Source organism: Asparagus officinalis, chromosome 8 (assembly GCF_001876935.1).
Source record: "Asparagus officinalis chromosome 8, Aspof.V1, whole genome shotgun sequence".
Lineage (NCBI taxonomy): Eukaryota > Viridiplantae > Streptophyta > Magnoliopsida > Asparagales > Asparagaceae > Asparagus > Asparagus officinalis.
In genome coordinates, this window is record NC_033801.1 from 58,561,304 (window position 1) to 58,584,976 (window position 23,673).

A 23,673-nucleotide genomic window follows, 5' to 3' on the forward strand; every position below is an offset into this window, starting at 1 on the left:
CTCATATCAATAAAATGATAAGATCATGGGGAGGAACATAAAATAAATAAATGAGAAAAAAAAAATTATCTTCTAATAATTTTAAACTTGAATTCTATTAGTTATTTCTACGAACTAGAATGGGGGAAAAATAGTACTACAGGAAGCATAAGCTAAATATATACATATACATAAATTAATTTGGGGAAGAGATGCTTGCATGAAGGAAATCCAAATAATAATGATAATAAACATAATAATTGAGGAAAGGATACTCGCATGAAAAAACACAAAACAAAAATAATAAAAATAATAAGATTTAAGGAAAAGAATGCTTGCCTAAATTCGTGTGAAACTCCAAAGCAAGAAAAAATCCGCCCTTTTTCAAACACGTTCCAGCCCTACGTTCTCTCTCTCTCTCTCTCTCTCTCTCTCTCTCTCTCTCTCTCCCTCTCTCTCTCTGTTTTTATTTTTTTATTTTTTTATTTTTTTTTTGGACTTCCCTTCTCTGGTTTCCGTGAGATGGAAAAAATGAAGATGGGTGGGTTTTTTTTAAAGGGGTTGTTGGGTGTGTTAGTGAGGATAAGTAGAGATCATGGGGTTAGTTTGGTTTGTTAGTGAAGATTAGAGGAGATTAAGGGGTTTAGTTAGGAATTATATCACCTAAACCAAAATCTCATGATTTTTCACCCATGAATGGATGAACAAGGGTGTGAGAGGGAGTTGGGTATGGGCTTTACTAAGTTAACACTAATGGGCCCTTTGTGTCATTTGTTTTTATTTATTTATTTATTTTTCCTTTCATCATGTGGGCCTCTAAGATAATTGATTGGCAAAATAAAATAAAATAAATGAATTATTAGAAATTGGCCCGAGGAAAGTGAAAGAAAGGGAATGAGCGCCCAAATGAAAACCAGTACTCTGAAAGTTTTGATGTTGTAGTTATTGATGTATTGCTTATATATGAGATGCACTTGGTAAGCGGCCTACCTACTTGTTATTGATGGATGTCTTGAGTGCTTTAGTTATTGAAATGCCCTGAAATTTTCGAAGATTAAGATCAAACTATGTTTGTGCTCAAATCTCTACAGAAAAGAATGGTTTCAGTTTTCAGGGTGCCTCGTTCCATTTTCCATTTGTTAATGGTGTTATACTTATAAGGAACATAAGTATTTCTTCCCACATTTTGTGAAATAATTTGTCGGAATGTTTTCTCATTTGAGAGCTTTTGAGGTAGTAGCTGGTTGACTTGGCAGTGAGGTATATTGTGAAGGTGTTAAGCATGAAAAGGAGCTAAAAACGATCTTTGCTAATAGGACAGAAAATAAAAGGAGCTACAAACGATCTTTCCTCATCTCCTCCTCCTTCTCTCATCAAATCTCAAACCCTAACTCTTCGATCTCTTCACCTCTCAACCCTCAAAAACCCTCACTCTAACTCTATCCTCCCACTTTATCAACATCAATCCATCGATCCTCCTCGAAGTCGCCATTTCTCTTCTCGACCTTTGGATCCATTGGGAGACGATGATGAAGACGTTGAAGAGAAAGAAGAAGGAGAATACGAAGAAGAAGAAGAAGATGATGATGATGATGAAGGCGATGAGAGCTGTAATGGATCGGTGAAGAAATTTTGGACGAGTGGGAAATCTGAGGAGGAGAAAGCGAACGAGGCTGCTGATATCGGGTACAAATTGATTGGTCCACTTGATCCTTCAGAGCGGCCGTTTAAACCTTGGGAGCCTATTTTTGCAGTTGTCCAGTTCTGTGACTTTTGACTTTCTTTTGGTTTTAAAACTTTACAAGGTTTTGTCTTTGGGACTGTATTGTTTGCTGTGACTTTTGACTTTCTTTTGGTTTTAAAACTTTACAAGGTTTTGTCTTTGGGACTGTATTGTTTGTGGTTATTGTAGATTGGTTCGTACCAGTTTAAAGTTAGTAACGGGGATTTGATTTTTGCTGAAAGGTTGAAGTTTTGCGATGTTAATGGCAAGGTAAGGTGTTGCGTATTGAAGACTTTAGGGTTCTTTTGATTTTTACACTATATGCAACTTTCACCTGTAACGTGGAATTGTTAGTCTTGGGAATTTGGCTACATTGCAACAGAAAACTGTAAGTTTAGTTATGAAATTATGATATAAATGTTTGTTACTATAAAACATTTAGTTATAGTGCACATCACGCTGACAAATACATTTGTCGAGGTTGCTTGTATACAAAGGATAAGACTTTCGTGTTCTTATGCAAGGTCCCAATTCAATAGAATAATCTTGTTGTAAATGCCCTTACGCGTGTCATTATGCAAACTTGACTTGGTTTACGTTCAGCTTGTTTGCTGCAGAGCTTCTCATCTAATATCTGAGATGTCAATCCTTCCATTTTTCTCTTGTTGCATTGTTCTTAAAGAGCATATTACAACAGTTGAGAAGTGTGATTTAATAGAATGGTCCAATGTCTATACCCATAAATGTTCAAGATGACTGCTTGGTTTGATGAACCAGTTGATTGCACAGGTAGAGCAGGAATTGGAGGTTAATACTACTTACCATCTGTTTCTTCTCAAAGATTAATTATTGGATTTATTGCTTCTTTCTGAAATTAAAAAATTTCCCAAGATGCTCCTTTAACACGACTCTTTTCCCTAATTTTTCTTCTAGATTCCTAGAATATGTTGTATATCCATCTTATCTCAAACTTCCCACCTATATTTGTTTTGTGAAGATAAAAGATGCCTAAGCTGATATCAGTGAAAATTTCAAGTATAACTTTTTTTTCCTACTTTCTCTTCAAGAATGTATTGTGTAACTGTCTTATCTCTTAATTCTGTTCTTTTTCCATTTCCAATTATTTGGCAGTTTGACTTATCTTAAAGTACGTCGTCATGTAGCCAAATCTGGGTTGAAACACAATTATGGATGGAATTTTCTCATGTTGTTTACTCTCTTTAAAATTGCCAAGAGATGTTATTGGCCTGCAATCACTTTGTTCCACATAATATTGTTAAACATATTTGTGTGGAAGTTTCAATTTGCATTTGCACTTAATATTCATTATATTGCAAGTGCTAACCTTCTCCACAAATTAATAGGCTAATTAATTGGTTTTTTAGTCAATCATCTTTGTTTTTGCTGATCGATTCCTGTTGGGGAACTACTTCAGGACTAGTCTGAACATCATTTTTAGAAATCTCCTCAAATTCAACAAATTCCTTTGTTTCAACTTTTATATTGGAGCTACTTGATTCTGCAATTGATCTGTCTTTGTACATCACATTCTAATTGAATATGACATCTCTACTTCTGATGATCTTCCGATTTTTATAATCCCAAAACCGGTAACCGAACTCATCAGCATCATAACCAACAAAAACACATTTGTTAGATTTGGCATCAAGTTTACTTCTTTCAGCAGAATCTATGTGTACATAAGAGATACAACCAAAAATTCTTAAATGCGAAAGGTTTACCTCTTTTCTGCTGCACGCTTCATCCGGTATTCCACCATCCAAGGGAACTGAGGGACCGTGGTTGATTAGGTAGGCTGTGGTATTGATAGCTTCAGCCCATAGGAACTTGGGCAAGCCGGCATGTATCCTCATGCTTCTGGCACGTTCATTAAATGTTCTATTCATGCGTTCCGCTACACCATTCTGCTGCGGTGTCTGGGAAGAGTTTTCTCTATCTTGATCCTGTTGTTTGCGCAAAATTCTTTGAATCTACTGTCTTTGTACTCTCCTCCATTGTCTGACCTTAACCACTTTATCTTCAAACCAGTTTCATTTTCCACCATGGCCTTCCATTTTCCAAAGGTATCGAAGACATCTGATTTCTTCTACAGAAAATAGACCCACACATTCCTTGTAGAATCATCAATGAAGGTGACATAGTACAGTGAACCTACAAGAGATGAAATTGGATATGGCCCCCATACGTCAGTATGAACCAACTCTAACTTTTCTGCCTTGGGTGTCTTGCCAATCTTTGCAAAACTGACTTTCTTCTGTTTGCCAAAGATGCAATCCTCGCATAGGCCAACATCCACATTCTTCAGATCCGGCAGCTTCCCTTTTGACAGAAGTGTCTTCATCTATTTCTCGCTCATATGGCCAAGCCTTTAGTGCCATAGGATTGATTTTTCATCTGCATTTGTTACTGCAATAATATTCTCTAGGTTAGAGGTTACATAGAGAGTACCACTTTTCTTATCTCGAGCAATGACGAGTGCTCCTTTGTTAATCTTCTATTCATGACCTGAGAAAGTTATATAGTAACCCTCTCCATCAAGCTGTCCTACGGAGATCAAATTTCTTTTAAGGCCAGGAATATTTCTCACTCCTTGCAGCTTCCATGTGGTCTGATTTGGCAATTTTAATCGGATGTCTCCCTTACCAACGATCTTTAAGGTTTCATCATCTGCTAGATGTACCTTTTCGAAATCACCGCTGACGTAGTTCTCCATGATTTCCCCGCAAGGGGTAGCATGGTAGGATGCTCCTAAATTAAGAATCCATGATTCAATCGGACCGTTGACGCTTAGAAGCATAGCATCACCTCCTTCCTCGGTCACGTTGGCAGACTCCTGTGCGCCGGTATTTTTCTTCGATGCCCGGCACTCCCTCTTGAAATGACCCTTCTTTCCACAATTGTAGCACTTAAAATCTTTCTTTCCCGATCTAGATTTGCTTGTTCTAGAATTTGATTTGCCGTGATTTGAATTTCTTTCTCAAAGCCAATCTAGAAAAGGTTACTTTTACAGTGAAGTGAACCACACAACAATACCGAAGCAGAGACATGAAGGTGAAATTGGCCCGGGGAAAGTGAAAGAAAGGGAATGAGTGCCCAAATGAAAACCCGTACTCTGAAAGTTTTGATGTTGTGGTTATTGATGTATTGCTTATATAAGAGATGCACTTATTAAGCGGCCTACCTACTTGTTATTGATGGATGTCTTGAGTGCTTTAGTTATTGAAATGCCCTGAAAATTTTGAAGATTAAGATCGAACTATGTTTGTGCTCAAATCTCTACAGAAAAGAATGGTTTCAGTTTTCAGGGTGCCTCATTCCATTTTCCATTTGTTAGTGGTGTTATACTTATAAGGAACATAATTATTTCTTCCCAAATTTTGTGAAATAATTTGTCGGGATGTTTTCTCATTTGAGAGCTTTTGAGGTAGTAGCTGGTTGACTTGGCAGTGAGGTATATTGTGAAGGTGTTAAGCATGAAAAGGAGCTAAAAACGATCTTTGCTAATAGCACAGAAAATAAAAGGTTAAAGCGGAAAGCGTTGCTATAAGTGGGTGTATGGGGTTGATATGTGCAAATAGGACAGAAAATAGAATATTGAGGTGGTGCTATTAGCTGCTTTGAGTGTGATTTTAGTGATTTTATTAATTCTTTGTCTGAGCAGACTACGTACTATGTATATCAAGTGTACTGAACTGTTCATTATAAGTATATGTCATATTAAATTAGAGGTACGAATTGGATTATCTTAATTAGTTGAATGAAATATGGTGAAACGGTGTATTGAATATCTAGACGATCATCTAAGGTTTCAAGCACAGACAAATGACTCCGTATAGTGATTCCATGCATACTATTCTTCCTAACAAAAAATTTCCCCTTTCTACCGACCAAATCATCAAGAGCAAAAGTAAAGTTTCTACCGACCAAATCATCAAGAGCAAAAGTAAAGAAATAAAGTGAAATAACACCGCTACAAAAAATTTATTTATTTTGGTTTTTTTACCGTGCGATCCTAGACTATGAACTCCTCACTCTAGAATGTACAAGTGAATTGAAAGTATGAAAGTCACATTTTTTTTTGCAAGTGGAAAAATGTATTAAGTGAAATACATTGTTTACTTACAAAATTAAATTATTATTGAAAGTAGATATGTAAAGATGATACGGCAATATCATTTTATATTTTATTGTTATTAATATTATATTATATTTACAATTATCTTTTGAAAGCTACATATAAATGATCTGAAAGTGGATTTTATGTACTAGATAACTAAAGTAACAACATTAAAAAACAGCATAACAATGATGACGGTAAGTTTGACACCTGATGATGGGTTTCATTCTTATTATAGCCCTTAGATTAATTTAAGCCCGATCCTCATATCCTGGCCCATTAAGCACCGAGCGCCATCTCCCATTCTCAGTTGTGTCCAAACCTCTCCAAAACACTCGCTTCCATTTCCCCACTCTGATCGCCGCCCCTAATGGCGTTGCAGCGATGCCTAACCCTAACCCTAACCCGCCATTTCCGATCTCTCCTCTCCTCATCTCCTCCTCCTTCTCTCATCAAATCTCAAACCCTAACTCTTCGATCTCTTCACCTCTCAACCCTCAAAAACCCTCACTCCAACTCTATCCATCCACTTTATCAACATCAATCCATCTGTCCTCCTCGAAGTCGCCATTTCTCTTCTCGACGTTCGGATCCATTGGGAGACGATGAAGAAGACGACGAAGAGGAAGAAGAAGGAGAATACAAAGAAGAAGAAGAAGAAGATGATGATGATGAAGGCGATGAGAGCTGCAATGGATCGCTGAAGACATTTCGAGCGAGTGGGAAATCTGAGGAGGAGAAAGCGAACGAGGCTGCTGATATCGAGTACAAATTGATTGGGCCGCTTGATCCTTCAGAGCGCCCGTTTAAACCTTGGGAGCCTGCTTTTGCTGTTGTCTAGGTCTGTGACTTTTGACATTCTTTTGGTTTTAAACCATTACAAGGTTTTGTCTTTGGGACTGTATTGTTTGTGTTTATTGTAGATTGGTTCGCACCAGTTTAAAGTTAGTAACGGGGATTCGATTTTCACTAAAAGGTTGAAGTTTTTCGATGTTAATGGCAAGGTAAGGTGTTGCGTATTTAAGACTTTAGGGTTCTTTTGATTTTTATAGTATATGCAACTTTCACCTGTAACGTGGAATTGTTAGTCTTGGGAATTTGGCTACATTGCAACAGAAAACTGTAAGTTTAGTTATGAAATTATGATATAAATGTTTGTTACTATAAAACATTTAGTTATAGTGCACATCACGCTGACACATACATTTGTCGAGGTTGCTTGTATACAAAGGATAAGACTTTCGTGTTCTTATGCAAGGTCCCAATTCAATAGAATAATCTTGTTGTAAATGCCCTTACGCGTGTCATTATGCAAACTTGACTTGGTTTACGTTCAGCTTGTTTGCTGCAGAGCTTCTCATCTAATATCTGAGATGTCAATCCTTCCATTTTTCTTTTGTTGCATTGTTCTTAAAGATCATATTACGATAGTTTAGAAGTGTGATTTAATAGAATGGTCCAATGTTTATAACCATAACTGTTCAAGATGACTGGTTGGTTTGATGAACCAGTTGATTGCACAGGTAGGGCAGGAATTGGAGGTCAATACTACTTACCATCTGTTTCTTCTCAAAGATTAATTATTGGATTTATTGCTTCTTTCTGAAATTAAAAAAATTCCCAAGATGCTCCTTTAACATGGCTCTTTTCCCTAATTTTTCTTCTAGATTCCTAGAATATGTTGTATACCCATCTTATCTCAAACTTCCCACCTAAATTCGTTTTGTGAAACTAAAAGATACCTAAGCTGATATCAGTGACAAATTCCAAGTATAACTTTTTTCCTACTTCCTCTTCTAGAATGTATTGTGTAACCGTCTTATCTCTTAATTCTGTCCTTTTTCCATTTCCAATTATTTGGTAGTTTGACTTATCTTAAAGTACACCGTCATGTAGCCAAATCTGGGTTAAAACCCACTTATGGATGGAATTTTCTCATGTTGTTTACTCTCTTTAAAATTGCCAAGAGATGTTATCGGCCTGCAATCACTTTGTTCCACATAATATTGTTAAACATATTTGTGTGGAAGTTTCAATTTGCATTTGCACTTAATATTCATTATATTGCAATTGCCAACCTTCTCCACAAATTAATAGCCTAATTAATTGGTTTTTCAATTCATCATCTATATTTTTGCTGATAGATTCCTATTGGGGAACTACTTCAGGACTAGTCTGAACATCATTTTCAGAAATCTCCTCAAATTCAACAAATTCCTTTGTTTCAACTTTTGTATTGGAGCTACTTGATTCTGCAATTGATCTGTCTTTGTACATCACATTCTCATTGAATATGACATCTCTGCTTCTGATGATCTTCCAATTTTTATAATCCCAAAACCGGTAACCGAACTCATCACCACCATAACCAACAAAAACACATTTGTTAGATTTGGCGTTAAGTTTACTTCTTTCAGCAGAATCTATGTGTACATAAGATGTACAACCAAAAATTCTTAAATGCGAAAGGTTTACCTCTTTTCTGCTCCACGCTTCATCCGGTATTCCACCATCCAAGGGAACTGAGGGACCGCGGTTGATTAGGTAGGCTGTGGTATTGGTAGCTTCAGCCCATAGGAACTTGGGCAAGCCGACATGTATCCTCATGCTTCTGGCACGTTCATTCAAAGTTCTATTCATGCGTTCCGCTAAACCATTCTGCTACGGTGTCATGGGAAAATTTTTCTCCATCTTGATCCCGTTGTTTGCTCAAAATTCTTTGAATCTACTGTGTTTGTACTCTCCTCCATTGTCTGACCTTAACCACTTATCTTCAAACCAGTTTTATTTTCCACCATGGCTTTCCATTTTCTGAAGGTATCAAAGACTTCTGATTTCTTCTTCAGAAAATAGACCCACACATTCCTTGTAGAATCATCAATGAAGGTGACATAGTACAGTGAACCTGTAAGAGATGAAACTGGAGATGGCCCCATATGTTGGTATGAACCAACTCTAACTTTTCTACCTTGGGTGTCTTGCCAATCTTTTCAAAACTGAATTTCTTCTGTTTGCCAAAGATGCAATCCTCGCATAGGCCAACATCCACATTCTTCAAATTCGGCAGCTTCCCTTTTGACAGAAGTTTCTTTATCCATTTCTCGCTCATATGGCCAAGCCTTTAGTGCCATAGGTTTGATTTTTCATTTGCATCTGTTTCTACAATAATATTCTCTAGGTTAGAGGTTACATAGAGAGTACCACTTTTCTTACCTGGAGCAATGACGAGTGCTCCTTTGGTAATCTTCCACTCATGACCTGAGAAAGTTATATAGTAACCCTCTCCATCAAGCTGTCCTATGGAGATCAAATTTCTTTTAAGGCCAGGAATATGTCTCACCTCTTGCAGCTTCCATGTGGTCTGATTTTGCAATTTTAATCGGATGTCTCCCTTACGAACAATCTTCAAGGTTTGATCATCTGCTAGATGTACCTTTTCGAAATCACCACTGACGTAGTTCTCCATGATTTCCCGGCAAGGGGTGGCATGGTAGGATGCTCCTAAATTAAGAATCTATGATTCAATCGGACCGTTGATGCTTAGAATCATAGCATCACCTCCTTCCTCGGTCACGTTGGTAGACTCCTGTCCGCCGGTATTTTTCTTCGATGCCCGACACTCCCTCTTGAAATGACCCTTCTTGTCACAATTGTAGAACTTAAAATCTTTCTTTCCCGATCTAGATTTGCTTGTTCTAGAATTTGATTTGCCATTATTTGAACTTCTTTCTGAAAGCCAATCTAGAAAAGGTTACTTTTACGGTGAAGTGAACCATACAACAATACCGAAGCAGAGACGTGAAGGTGAAATTGGCCCGAGGAAAGTGAAAGAAAGGGAATGAGCACCCAAATGAAAACCCGTACTCTGAAAGTTTTGATGTTGTGGTTATTGATGTATTGCTTATATATGAGATGCACATGGTAAGCGGCCTACCTACTTGTTATTGATGGATGTCTTGAGTGGTTTAGTTATTGAAATGCCCTGAAAATTTTGAAGATTAAGATCGAACTATGTTTGTGCTCAAATCTCTACAGAAAAGAATGGTTTTAGTTTTCAGGGTGCCTGGTTCCATTTTCCATTTGTTAATGGTGTTATACTTATAAGGAACATAAGTATTTCTTCCCACATTTTGTGAAATAATTTGTCGGGATGTTTTCTCATTTGAGAGCTTTTGAGATAGTAGCTGGTTGACTTGGCAGTTAGGTATATTGTGAAGGTGTTAAGCATGAAAAGGAGCTGAAAATGATCTTTGCTGATAGGACAGAAAATAAAAGGTTAAAGCGGAAAGCGTTGCTATAAGTGGGTGTATGGGGTTGATATGTGCAAATAGGACAGAAAATAGAATATCGTGGTGGTGCTATTAGCTGTTTTGAGTGTGATTTTAGTGATTTTATTATTCTTTGTCTGAGCAGACTACATACTATGTATATCAAGTATATTGTACCGCTCATTATAAGTATATGACACGTCAAATTAGAGGTACGAATTGGATTATCTTAATTAGTTGAATGAAATACGATGATACGGTGTATTGAATATCTAGACGATCATCTAAGGTTTCAAGCACAGACAAATGAATCCGTATAGTAATTCCGTGCATACTATTCTTCCTAACAAAAAAGTTTCCCTTTCTACCGACCAAATCATTATGAGAAAATGTAAAGAAATAAAGCGAAATAACACCGCTACAAAAAATTTATTTATTTAGTTTTTTTTTTGCGGTGCGATCCTAGACTATGAACTCTTCACTCTAGAATGTACAAGTGAATTGAAAGTATGAAAGTGACATTTGTTTTTTGCAAGTGGAAAAACGTATTAAGTGAAATCATTGTTTACTTACAAAATTAAATTATTATTGAAAGTAGATATGTAAAGATGATACGGCAATATCAATTTGTATTTTATAGTTATTAATATTATATTATATTTTTAATTATCTTTTGATAGCTACATATAAATGATCTGAAAGTGGATTTTATATACTAGATAATTAAAGTAACAACATAAAAACAGCATAACACTGTTGACAGTAAGTTTGACACCTGATGACGGGTTTCATTCTTATTATAGCCCTTAGATTAATTTAAGCCCGATCCACATATCCTGGCCCATTAAGCACCGAGCCCCATCTCTCATTCTCAGTTGTGTCCAAACCTCTCCAAAACCCTCGCTTCCATTTCCCCCCTCTGATCGCCGCTCCCAATGGTGTCGCAACAACGCCTAACCCTAACCCTAACCCGCCATTTCCGATCTCTCCTCTCCTCATCTCCTCCTCCTTCTCTCATCAAATCTCAAACCCTAACTCTTCGATCTCTTCACCTCTCAACCCTCAAAAACCCTCACTCCAACTCCATCCTCCAACATTATCAACATCAATCCATTGATCCTCCGCGAAGTCGCCATTTCTCTTCTCGACCTTCGGATCCATTGGGAGACGATGATGAAGACGATGAAGAGGAAGAAGAAGGAGAATACGAAGAAGAAGAAGAAGAAGATGATGATGATGAAGGTGATGAGAGTTGCAATGGATCGGTGAAGACATTTCGAGCGAGTGGGAAATCTGAGGAGGAGAAAGCGAACGAGGCTGCTGATATCGGGTACAAAGTGATTGGGCCCCTTGATCCTTCAAAACGGCCGTTTAAACCTTGGGAGCCTGTTTTTGCTGTTGTCCAGGCCTGTGACTTTTGACTTTCTTTTGGTTTTAAAACTTTACAAGGTTTTATCTTTGGGACTATATTGTTTGTGTTTATTGTAGATTGGTTCGCATAAGTTTAAAGTTAGTAACGGGGATTCGATTTTCACTGAAAGGTTGAAGTTTTGCGATGTTAATGACAAGGTAAGGTGTTGCGTATTGAAGACTTTAGGGTTCTTTTGATTTTTACAGTATATGTAACTTTCACCTGTATCGTGAAATTGTTAGTCTGGGGAATTTGGCTACATTGCAACAGGAAACTGTAAGTTTAGTTATGAAATTACGATATAAATATTTGTTACAGTAAAACATTCAATTAAAGTGCACATCACGCTAACACATACTTTTGTCGAGGTTGCTTGTATACAAAGGATAAGACTTTCGTGTTCTTATGCAAGGTCCCAATTCAGTAGAATAATCTTGTTGTAAATGCCCTTACGCGTGTCATTATGCAAAGTTGACTTGGTTTTCGTTCAGCTTGTTTGTTGCAGAGCTTCTCATCTAATGTCTGAGATGTTAATCCATCAATTTTTGTCTTGTTGCATTGTTCTTAAAGAGCATATTACGACAGTTGAGAAGTGTGATTTAATAGAATGGTCCAATGTCTTTACCCATAACTGTTCAAGATGACTGCTTGGTTTGATGAACCAGTTGATTGCACAGGTAGGGCAGGAATTGGAGGTCAATACTACTTACCATCTGTTTTTTCTCAAAAATAAATTATTGGATTTATTGCTTCTTTCTGAAATTAATAAAATTCCCAAGATGCTCCTTTAACACGACTCTTTTCCCAAAATTTTCTTCTAGATTCCTAGAATATGTTGTATACCCATCTTATCTCAAACTTCCTACCTAAATTCGTTTTGTGAAACTAAAAGATGCCTAAGCTGATATCAGTGACAAATTTCAAGTATAACTTTTTTCCTACTTTCTCTTCTAGAATGTATTGTGTAACCGTCTTATCACTTAATTCTGTTCTTTTTCCATTTCCAATTATTTGGCAGTTTGACTTATCTTAAAGTATGCCGTCATGTAGCCAAATCTGGGTTGAAACCCACTTATGGATGGAATTTTCTCATGTTGTTTACTCTCTTTAAAATTGCCAAGAGATGTTACCGGCCTGCAATCACTTTGTTCCACATAATATTGTTAAACATCTTTGTGTGGAAGTTTCAATTTGCATTTGCACTTAATATTCATTATGTTGCAAGTGCCAACCTTCTTCACAAATTAATAGCCTAATTAATTGGTTTTTCTGTTCATCATCTTTGTTTTTGCTGATAGATTCCTGTTGGGGAACTACTTCAAGACTAGTCTGAACATCATTTTCAGAAATCTCCTCAAATTAAACAAATTCCTTTGTTTCAACTTTTGTATTGGAGCTACTTGATTCTGCAATTGATCTGTCTTTGTACATCACATTCTCATTGAATATGACATCTCTGCTTCTGATGATCATCCAATTTTTATAATCCCAAAACCGGTAACCGAACTCATCACCACCATAACCAACAAAAACACGTTTGTTAGATTTGGCATCAAGTTTACTTCTTAATTAGTTGAATGAAATATGGTGATACGGTGTATTGAATATCTAGACGATCATCTAAGGTTTCAAGCACAGACAAATGACTCCGTATAGTGATTACGTGCATATTGTTCTTCCTAACAGAAAATTTCCCCTTTCTACCGACCAATATCAAGAGAAAAAATAAAGAAATAAAGTAAAATAACACCGCTACAAAAAATTTATTTATTTAGGTTTTTTTACCGTGCGATCCTAGCCTATGAACTCCTCACTCTAGAATGTACAAAAGAATTGAAAGTATGAAAGTCACATTTTTTTTTGCAAGTGGAAAAATGTATTAAGTGAAATACATTGTTCACTTACAAAATTAAATTATTATTGAAAGTAGATATGTAAGGATGATACAGCAATATTATTTTATATTATATAGTTATTAATATTATATTATATTTTCAATTATCTTTTGATAGCTACATATAAATGATCTGAAAGTGGATTTTATATAATAGATAATTAATATAACAACATAAAAACAGCATAACACTGATGACAGTAAGTTTGACACCTGATGATGGGTTTTATTCTTATTATAACCCTTAGATTAATTTAAGCCCGATCCACATATGTTGGCCCATTAAGCACCGAGCCCCATCTCCCATTCTCAGTTGTGTCTAAACCTCTCCAAAACCCACGCTTCCATTTCCCCCCTCTGATCGCCTCCCCCAATGGCGTCGCAGTGACGCCTAACCCTAACCCTCACCCGCCATTTCCGATCTCTCCTCTCCTCATCTCCTCCTCCTTCTCACATCAAATCTCAAACCCTAACTCTTCGATCTCTTCACCTCTCAACCCTCAAAAACCCTCACTCCAACTCCATCCTCCCACTTTATCAACATCAATCCATCGATCCTCCTCGAAGTCGCCATTTCTCTTCTCGACCTTCGGATCCATTGGGAGACGATGATGAAGACGACGAAGAGGAAGAAGAAGGAGAATATGAAGAACAAGAAGAAGAAGAAGATGATGATGATGAAGGCAATGAGAGCTGCAATGGACCGGTTAAGACATTTTGAGCGAGTGGGAAATCTGAGGAGGAGAAAGCGAACGAGGCTGCTGATATTGGGTACAAAGTGATTGGGCCCCTTGATCCTTCAAAACGGCCGTTTAAACCTTGGGAGCCTATTTTTGCTGTTGTCCAGGTCTGTGACTTTTGACTTTATTTTGGTTTTAAAACTTTACAAGGTTTTGTCTTTGGGACTGTATTGTTTGAGTTTATTGTAGATTGGTTCACACCAGTTTAAAGTTAGTAACGGGGATTCGATTTTTACTGAAAGGTTGAAGTTTTGCGATGATAATGGCAATGTAAGGTGTTGCGTATTGAAGACTTTAGGGTTCTTTTGATTTTTACAGTATATGCAACTTTCACCTGTAACGTGGAATTGTTAATATGGGGAATTTAGCTACATTGCAACAGGAAACTGTAAGTTTATTTATGAAATTACGATATAAATGTTTGTTACTGTAAAACACTCAGTTATAGTGCACATCACACTGACACATAGTTTTGTCGAGGTTGCTTGTATACAAAGGATAAGGCTTTCGTGTTCTTATGCAAGGTCCCAATTTAGTAGAATAATCTTGTTGTAAATGCCCTTACGCGTGTCATTATGCAAACATGACTTGGTTTACGTTCGGCTTGTTTGATGCAGAGATTCTCATCTAATGTCTGAGATGTTAATCCTTCCATTTTTCTCTTGTTGCATTGTTCTTAAAGAGCATATTACTACAGTTAAGAAGTATGATTTAATAGAATGGTCCAATGTCTATACCCATAACTGTTCAAGATGACTGCTTGGTTTGATGAACCAGTTGATTGCACAGGTAGGGCAAGAATTGGCGGTCAATACTACTTGCCATCTTTTTCTTCTCAAAGATTAATTATTGGATTTATTGCATTGTTTCTGAAATTAAAAAAATTCCCAAGATGCTCCTTTAACACGACTCTTTTCCCTAATTTTTCTTCTAGATTCCTAGAATATGTTGTATACCCATCTTATCTCAAACTTCCCACCTAAATTCGTTTTGTGAAACTAAAAGATGCCTAAGCTGATATCAGTGACAAATTTCAAGGATAACTTTTTTCCTACTTTCTCTTCTAGAATGTATTGTGTAACCGTCTTATCTCTTAATTCTGTCCTTTTTCCATTTCTAATTATTTGGCAGTTTGACTTATCTTAAAGTACGCCGTCATGTAGCCAAATCTGGGTTGAAACCCACTTATGGATGGAATTTTCTCATGTTGTTTACTCTCTTTAAAATTGCCAAGAGAAGTTACCGGCCTGCAATCACTTTGTTCCACATAATATTGTTAGACATATTTGTGTAGAAGTTTCAATTTGCATTTGCACTTAATATTCATTATGTTGCAAGTGCCAACCTTCTCCAAAAATTAATAGCCTAATTAATTAGTTTTTCAGTTCATCATCTTTGTTTTTGCTAATAGATTCCTGTTGGGGAACTACTTCATGACTAGTCCGAACATCATTTTCAGAAATCTCCTCAAATACAACAAATTCCTTTGTTTCAACTTTTGTATTGGAGCTACATGATTCTGTAATTGATCTGTCTTTATACATCACATTCTCATTGAATATGACATCTCTGCTTCGGATGATCATCCGGTTTTTATAATCCCAAAACCGGTAACCGAACTCATCACCACCATAACCAACAAAAACACATTTGTTAGATTTGGCATCAAGTTTACTTCTTAATTAGTTGAATGAAATATGGTGATACGGTGTATTGAATATCTAGACGATCATCTAAGGTTTCAAGCACAGACAAATGACTCCGTATAGTGATTACGTGCATACTATTCTTCCTAACAGAAAATTTCCCCTTTCTACCAACCAAATATCAAGAGACAAAGTAAAGAAATAAAGTGAAATAACACCGCTACAAAAAATTTATTTATTTAGGTTTTTTTACCGTACGATCCTAGACTATGAACTCCTTACTCTAGAATGTACAAAAGAATTGAAAGTATGAAAGTCACTTTTTTTTTGCAAGTGGAAAAATGTATTAAGTGAAATACATTGTTTACTTACAAAATTAAATTATTATTAAAAGTAGATAAGTAAGGATGATACAGCAATATCATTTTATATTATATAGTTATTAATATTATATTATATTTTCAATTATCATTTAATAGCTACATATAAATGATCTGAAAGTGGATTTTATATACTAGATAATTAATGTAACAACATAAAAACAGCATAACACTGATGACAGTAAGTTTGACACCTGATGATGGGTTTTATTCTTATTATAACCCTTAGATTAATTTAAGTCCGATCCATATATGTTGGCCCATTAAGCACCAAGCCCCATCTCTCATTCTCAGTTGTGTCTAAACCTCTCCAAAACCCATGCTTCCATTTCCCCCCTTTGATCGCCGCCCCCAATGGCGTCGTAGTGACGCCTAAGCCTAACCCTAACCCGCCATTTCCGATCTCACCTCTCCTCACCTCCTCCTCCTTCTCTCATCAAATCTCAAGCCCTAACTCTTCGATCTCTTCACCTCTCAACCCTCAAAAAACCTCACTCCAACTCCATCCTCCCACTTTATCAACATCAATCCATCGATCCTCCTCGAAGTCGCCATTTCTCTTCTCGACCTTCGGATCCATTGGGAGACGATGATGAAGACGAAGAAGAGGAAAAAGAAGGAGAATATGAAGAACAACAAGAAGAAGATGATGATGATGATGAAGGCGATGAGAGCTGCAATGGATCGGTGAAGACATTTTGAGCGAGTGGGAAATTTAAGGAGGAGAAAGCGAACGAGGCTGCTGATATCGGGTACAAAGTGATTGGGCCCCTTGATCCTTCAAAACGGCCATTTAAACCTTAGGAGCCTATTTTTACTGTTGTCCAGGTCTGTGACTTTTGACTTTATTTTGGTTTTAAAACTTTACAAGGTTTTGTCTTTGGGACTGTATTGTTTGAGTTTATTGTAGATTGGTTCGCACCAGTTTAAAGTTAGTAACGGGGATTCGATTTTTACTGAAAGGTTGAAGTTTTGCGATGTTAATGGCAAGGTAAGGTCTTGCGTACTGAAGACTTTAGGGTTCTTTTGATTTTTACAGTATATGCAACTTTCACCTGTAACGTGGAATTGTTAGTCTGGGGAATTTAGCGACATTGTAACAGGAAACTGTAAGTTTATTTTTGAAATTACGATATAAATGTTTGTTACTATAAAACATTCAGTTATAGTGCACATCACACTGACATATACTTTTGTCGAGGTTGCTTGTATACAAAGGATAAGGCTTTCGTGTTCTTATGCAAGGTCCCAATTTAGTAGAATAATCTTGTTGTAAATGCCCTTACGCGTGTCATTATGCAAACTTGACTTGGTTTACATTCGGCTTGTTTGATGCAGAGCTTCTCATCTAATGTCTGAGTTGTCAATCCTTCCATTTTTCTCTTATTGCATTGTTCTTAAAGAGCATATTACGACAGTTGAGAAGTGTGATTTAATAGAATGGTCCAATGTCTATACCCATAACTGTTCAAGATGACTGCTTGGTTTGATGAACCAGTTGATTGCACAGGTAGGGCAGGAATTGGAGGTCAATACTACTTGCCATCTTTTTCTTCTCAAAGATTAATTATTAGATTTATTGCATTGTTTCTGAAATTAAAAAAATTCCCAAGATGCTCCTTTAACACGACTCTTTTCCCTAATTTTTCTTCTAGATTCCTAGAATATGTTGTATACCCATCTTATCTCAAACTTCCCACCTAAATTCGTTTTGTGAAACTAAAAGATGCCTAAGCTGATATCAGTGACAAATTTCAAGGATAACGTTTTTCCTACTTTCTCTTCTAGAATGTATTGTGTAACCGTCTTATCTCTTAATTCTGTCCTTTTTCCATTTCTAATTATTTGGCAGTTTGACTTATCTTAAAGTACGCCGTCATGTAGCCAAATCTGGGTTAAAAACCACTTATGGATGGAATTTTCTCATGTTGTTTACTCTCTTTAAAATTACCAAGAGATGTTACCGGCCTGCAATCACTTTGTTCTACATAATATTGTTAGACATATTTGTGTAGAAGTTTAAATTTGCATTTGCACTTAATATTCATTATGTTGCAAGTGCCAACCTTCTCCACAAATTAATAGCCTAATTAATTGGTTTTTCAGTTCATCATCTTTGTTTTTGCTAATAGATTCCTGTTGGGGAACTACTTCATGACTAGTCTGAACATCATTTTCAGAAATCTCCTCAAATTCAACAAATTCCTTTGTTTCAACTTTTGTATTGGAGCTACTTGATTCTGTAATTGATCTGTCTTTGTACATCATATTCTTATTGAATATGACATCTCTTCTTCTGATGATCTTCCGATTTTTATAATCCCAAAACCGGTAACCGAACTCATCACGACCATAACCAACAAAAACACATTTATTATATTTGACATCAAGTGTACTTCTTTCAGCAGAATCTATGTGTACATAAGAGATACAACCAAAAATTCTTAAATGCGAAAGTTTTACCTCTTTTCTGCTCCACGCTTCATCCGATATTCCACCATCCAAGGGAAATGAAGGACCGCGGTTGATTAGGTAGGCTACGGTATTGATAGCTTCAGCCCATAGGAACTTGGGCAAGCCGGCATGTATCCTCATGCTTCTGGCACGTTCATTCAAATTTCTATTCATGCGTTCCGCTACACCATTCTGCTGCGGTGTCATGGGAACAGTTTTCTCCATCTTGATCCCGTTGTTTGTGCAAAATTCTTTGAATCTACTGTCTTTGTACTCTCCTCCATTGTCTGACCTTAACCGCTTTATCTTCAAACCAGTTTTATTTTCCACCATTGCCTTCCATTTTCTGAAGGTATCAAAGACTTCTAATTTCTTCTTCAGAAAATAGACCCACACATTCCTTGTAGAATCATCAATGAAGGTGACATAGTACAGTAAACCTGCAAGAGATGAAACTGGAGATGGCCCCAATACGTCGGTATGAACAAATTCTAACTTTTCTGCCTTGGGTGTCTTGCCAATCTTTTCAAAACTGAAGTTCTTTTATTTGCCAAAGATGCAATCCTCGCATAGGCCAACATCCACATTCTTCAGATCCGGCAACTTCCCTTTTGACAGAAGTGTCTTCATCCATTTCTCGCTCATATGGCCAAGCCTTTAGTGCCATAGGTTTGATTTTTCATCTGTATTTGTTTCTGCAATAATATTCTCTAGGTTAGAGGTTATATAGAGAGTACCACTTTTCTTACCTCGAGCAATGACGAGTGCTCCTTTGGTAATCTTCCATTCATGACCTGAGAAAGTTATACAGTAACCCTCTCCATCAAGCTGTCCTACGGAGATCAAATTTCTTTTAAGGCAAGGAATATGTCTCACTGCTTGCAGCTTCCATGTGGTCTGATTTTGCAATTTTAATCGGATGTCTCCCTTACCAACGATCTTTAAGGTTTCATCATCTGCTAGATGTACCTTTTCGAAATCACCGCTGACGTAGTTCTCCATGATTTCCCGGCAAGGGGTGGCATGGTAGGATGCTCCTAAATTAAGAATCCATGATTCAATCGGACCATTGACGCTTAGAATCATAGCATCACCTCCTTCCTCGGTCACGTTGGCAGACTCCTGTGCGCCGGTATTTTTCTTCGATGCCCGACACTCCCTCTTGAAATGACCCTTCTTGTCACAATTGTAGCACTTAAAATCTTTCTTTTCCGATCTAGATTTGCTTGTTCTAGAATTTGATTTGCCGTGATTTGAACTTCTTTCTGAAAGCCAATCTTGAAAAGGTTACTTTTACGGTGAAGTGAACCACACAACAATACTGAAGTAGAGACGTGAAGGTGAAATTGGCCCGAGGAAAGTGAAAGAAAGGGAATGAGCGCCCAAATGAAAACCCGTACTCTGAAAGTTTTGATGTTGTGGTTATTGATGTATTGCTTATATATGAGATGCACTTGGTAAGCGGCCTACCTACTTGTTATTGATGGATGTCTTGAGTGCTTTAGTTATTGAAATGCCCTGAAAATTTTGAAGATTAAGATCGAACTATGTTTGTGCTCAAGTCTCTACAGAAAACAATGGTTTTAGTTTTTAGGGTGCCTCGTTCCATTTTCCTTTTATTAGTGGTGTTATACTTATAAGGAACATAAGTATTTCTTCCCACATTTTGTGAAATAATTTGTCGGGATGTTTTCTCATTTGAGAGCTTTTGAGGTAGTAGCTGGTTGACTTGGCAGTGAGGTATATTGTGAAGGTGTTAAGCATGAAAAGGAGCTAAAAACGATCTTTGCTAATAGGACAGAAAATAAAAGGTTAAAGCGGAAAGCGTTGCTATAGGTGGGTGTATGGGGTTGATATGTGCAAATAGGACAGAAAATAGAATATCGAGGTGGTGCTATTAGCTGCTTTTAGTGGGATTTTAGTGATTTTATTATTCTTTGTCTGAGCAGACTACGTACTATGTATATCAAGTGTACTGAACCGCGCATTATAAGTATATGTCACGTCAAATTAGAGGTACGAATTGGATTATCTTAATTAGTTGAATGAAATATGGTGATATGGTGTATTGAATATCTAGACGATCATCTAAGATTTCAAGCACAGACAAATGACTCTGTATAGTGATTACGTGCATACTATTCTTCCGAACAGAAAATTTCTCCTTTCTACCGACCAAATATCAAGAGAAAAAGTAAAGAAATAAAGTGAAATAACACCGCTACAAAAAATTTATTTACTTAGGTTTTTTTACCGTGCGATCCTAGACTATGAACTCCTCACTCTAGAATGTAGAAAAGAATTGAAAGTATGAAAGTCACATTTTTTTTGCAAGTGGAAAAATGTATTAAGTGAAATACATTGTTTACTTGCAAAATTAAATTATTATTGAAAGTAGATATGTAAAGATGATACAGCAATATCATTTTATATTATATAGTTATTAATATTATATTATATTTTCAATTATCTTTTGATAGCTACATATAAATTATCTGAAAGTGGATTTTATATACTAGATAATTAAAGTAACAACATAAAAACAGCATAACACTGATGATAGTAAGTTTGACACCTGATGATGGGTTTTATTCTTATTATAGCCCTTAGATTAATTTAAGCCCGATCCACATATCCTGGCCCATTAAGCACCGAGCCCCATCTCCCTTTCTCAATTGTGTCCAAACTTCTCCAAAACCTTCGCTTCCATTTCCCCCCTCTGATCGCCGCCTCCAATGGCGTCGCAGCGACGCCTAACCCTAACCCTAACCCGCCATTTCTGATCTCTCCTCTCCTCATCTCCTCCTCCTTCTCTCATCAAATCTCAAACCCTAACTCTTCGATCTCTTCACCTCTCAACCCTTAAAAACCCTCACTCCAACTCCATCCTCCCACTTTATCAACATCAATCCATCAATCCTCCTCGAAGTCACCATTTCTCTTCTCGACCTTCGGATCCATTGGGAGACGATGATGAAGATGACGAAGAGGAAGAAGAAGGAGAATACAAAGAAGAAGAAGAAGAAGAAGATGATGATGAAGGCGATGAGAGCTGCAATGGATCGGTGAAGAAATTTCGAGCGAGTAGGAAATCTGAGGAGGAGAAAGCGAACGAGGCTGCTGATATCGGGTACAAAGTGATTGGGCCGCTTGATCCTTCAGAGTGGCCGTTTAAACCTTGGGAGCTTGTTTTGCTGTAGTCCAGGTGTGTGACTTTTGACTTTCTTTTGGTTTTAAAACTTTACAAGGTTTTGTCTTTGGGACTGTATTGTTTGTGTTTATTGTAGATTGGTTCGCACCAGTTTAAAGTTAGTAACGAGGATTCGATTTTCACTGAAAGGTTGAAGTTTTGTGATGTTAATGGCAAGTTAAGGTGTTGCGTAATGAAGACTTTAGGGTTCTTTTGATTTTTACAGTATATGCAACGTTCACCTGTAACGTGGAGTTGTTAGTCTGGGGAATTTGGCTACATTGCAACAAGAAACTATTGTATGTGTAAAAATTGATTTCCCTAAATGGGGGATTTCATTTGTATTGATAAGGATTGCTTATTACAAACTAAAGAATCAAAGTTACAGCAGAAGTAGAGGGAATGCCCTCCTTGTTTATCGTGGGAACTTTTGGTAGCTGTAGGATGCCTCGCTCGGTTCTCGCACCGAGTCTGCTTCCCTTGGACTATTCTGCCGAGGTAGCTGGTGAGCTTCAATACGCAGTAGGAGCTCTGATCGATAGATTTCGAGCCTCACGGATTCCTAGCGACGATCGGGATCACGAATATGGAGTCAATCGTCTGATCGAGTGATCGATTTTGTTAAAGAGATTCTTTTCTTGTTTTCTTGACTTTTCAATCTCTGACCTTCCACCTTTTTCTCCTATTGCAGGAGATGTTTTTTTAAACAGGGGGATAAGCGGCGGGGCTGCTCCCTGAATCCTAAGATGTGACCATATCCTGCTGGAAATGCCATGCTGTCGGCTTGTATCGTAAGCGGCTGCTTGAGGGGCTCGAAGCACTGTAATTCTTCCTTTCATGTCGTGATGAGTGGGAAAGCCCATCCCTGTACGTGCTCTTGTAGCTTCCCGGTACTAGTTCGGCCGGATTGTGAGTGATTTCGGTGCGCTCGCTCGTTCAGCAGCAGCTACTCGAGAACACAAAAGCAGGTCTTGGCGGACTGTAACGGCTTGATTAGCTGTTGTGAGCAGCTACTTGATGGGCCTGGAGTGCTGTACTCCCTCCCCTTGCGTTATGGGAGGTGGGAAGGCCCATCCCTGTACGCTACGTAGCGGCCGCTAAGTACACTAACGGACTCGCCTTTCTTAGGCGCGTTTGCCTTTCGACTCGAACGGGTTGGTTGAGTAATCAGGCGAATTTTGGTCACATAGATGATCTCGACTCGTGTGGGCGAGTTTTTCACACAGGCGAATTTGTGATCTACAGATGCGGGCGAATTTGGCGACTGCGTGGCTTGGGTTCGCACCAGCGAGTCAAGTCCATGGGTGAGTGTCGCCCTCAAAGCGTAGGGGCTACTCTGACTCGCAGGCGAATCTCGCGGAAGTCTATCAAGGTAATTTTTACCGTCTACAAGACCCCCTTCAAAGTTTTTAGACCCAAATCAAGTCATAAATGAGGTCTGGAATACTTTGAACGGAAATGCCTCTCGTGTTCCCACCCAGAGGTGCGGATCCCGGTGGTGCCCTTGATCTCCATCGTTGGTTCATTCGGGAGATTGTGCCACGGATTGCCGGATCTCATCCGTTCACACAGAATTCCAAACGTCCCACCCCATTCACGGTCATTCAATTCAGACTGTAGGATCGAGACCGTCCACCATGCAGAGTGAGTGAATCCCGGCCGTATAGGGCCCCGCATATATAGCGCTCATCCCCTTCGTTGGGATGCCATGGTATTTTCGAAAGTTCCTGACCTAAATTTCCACAAAGAGAATCTGAATCCTTAAGCTCGGAATGGCTCCAAAGGTGAGGAGATGTGTCTCAAAGGGGAAGCGAGAGGCTACACGGCCGGACCCCGTCATTCTTTCCAAC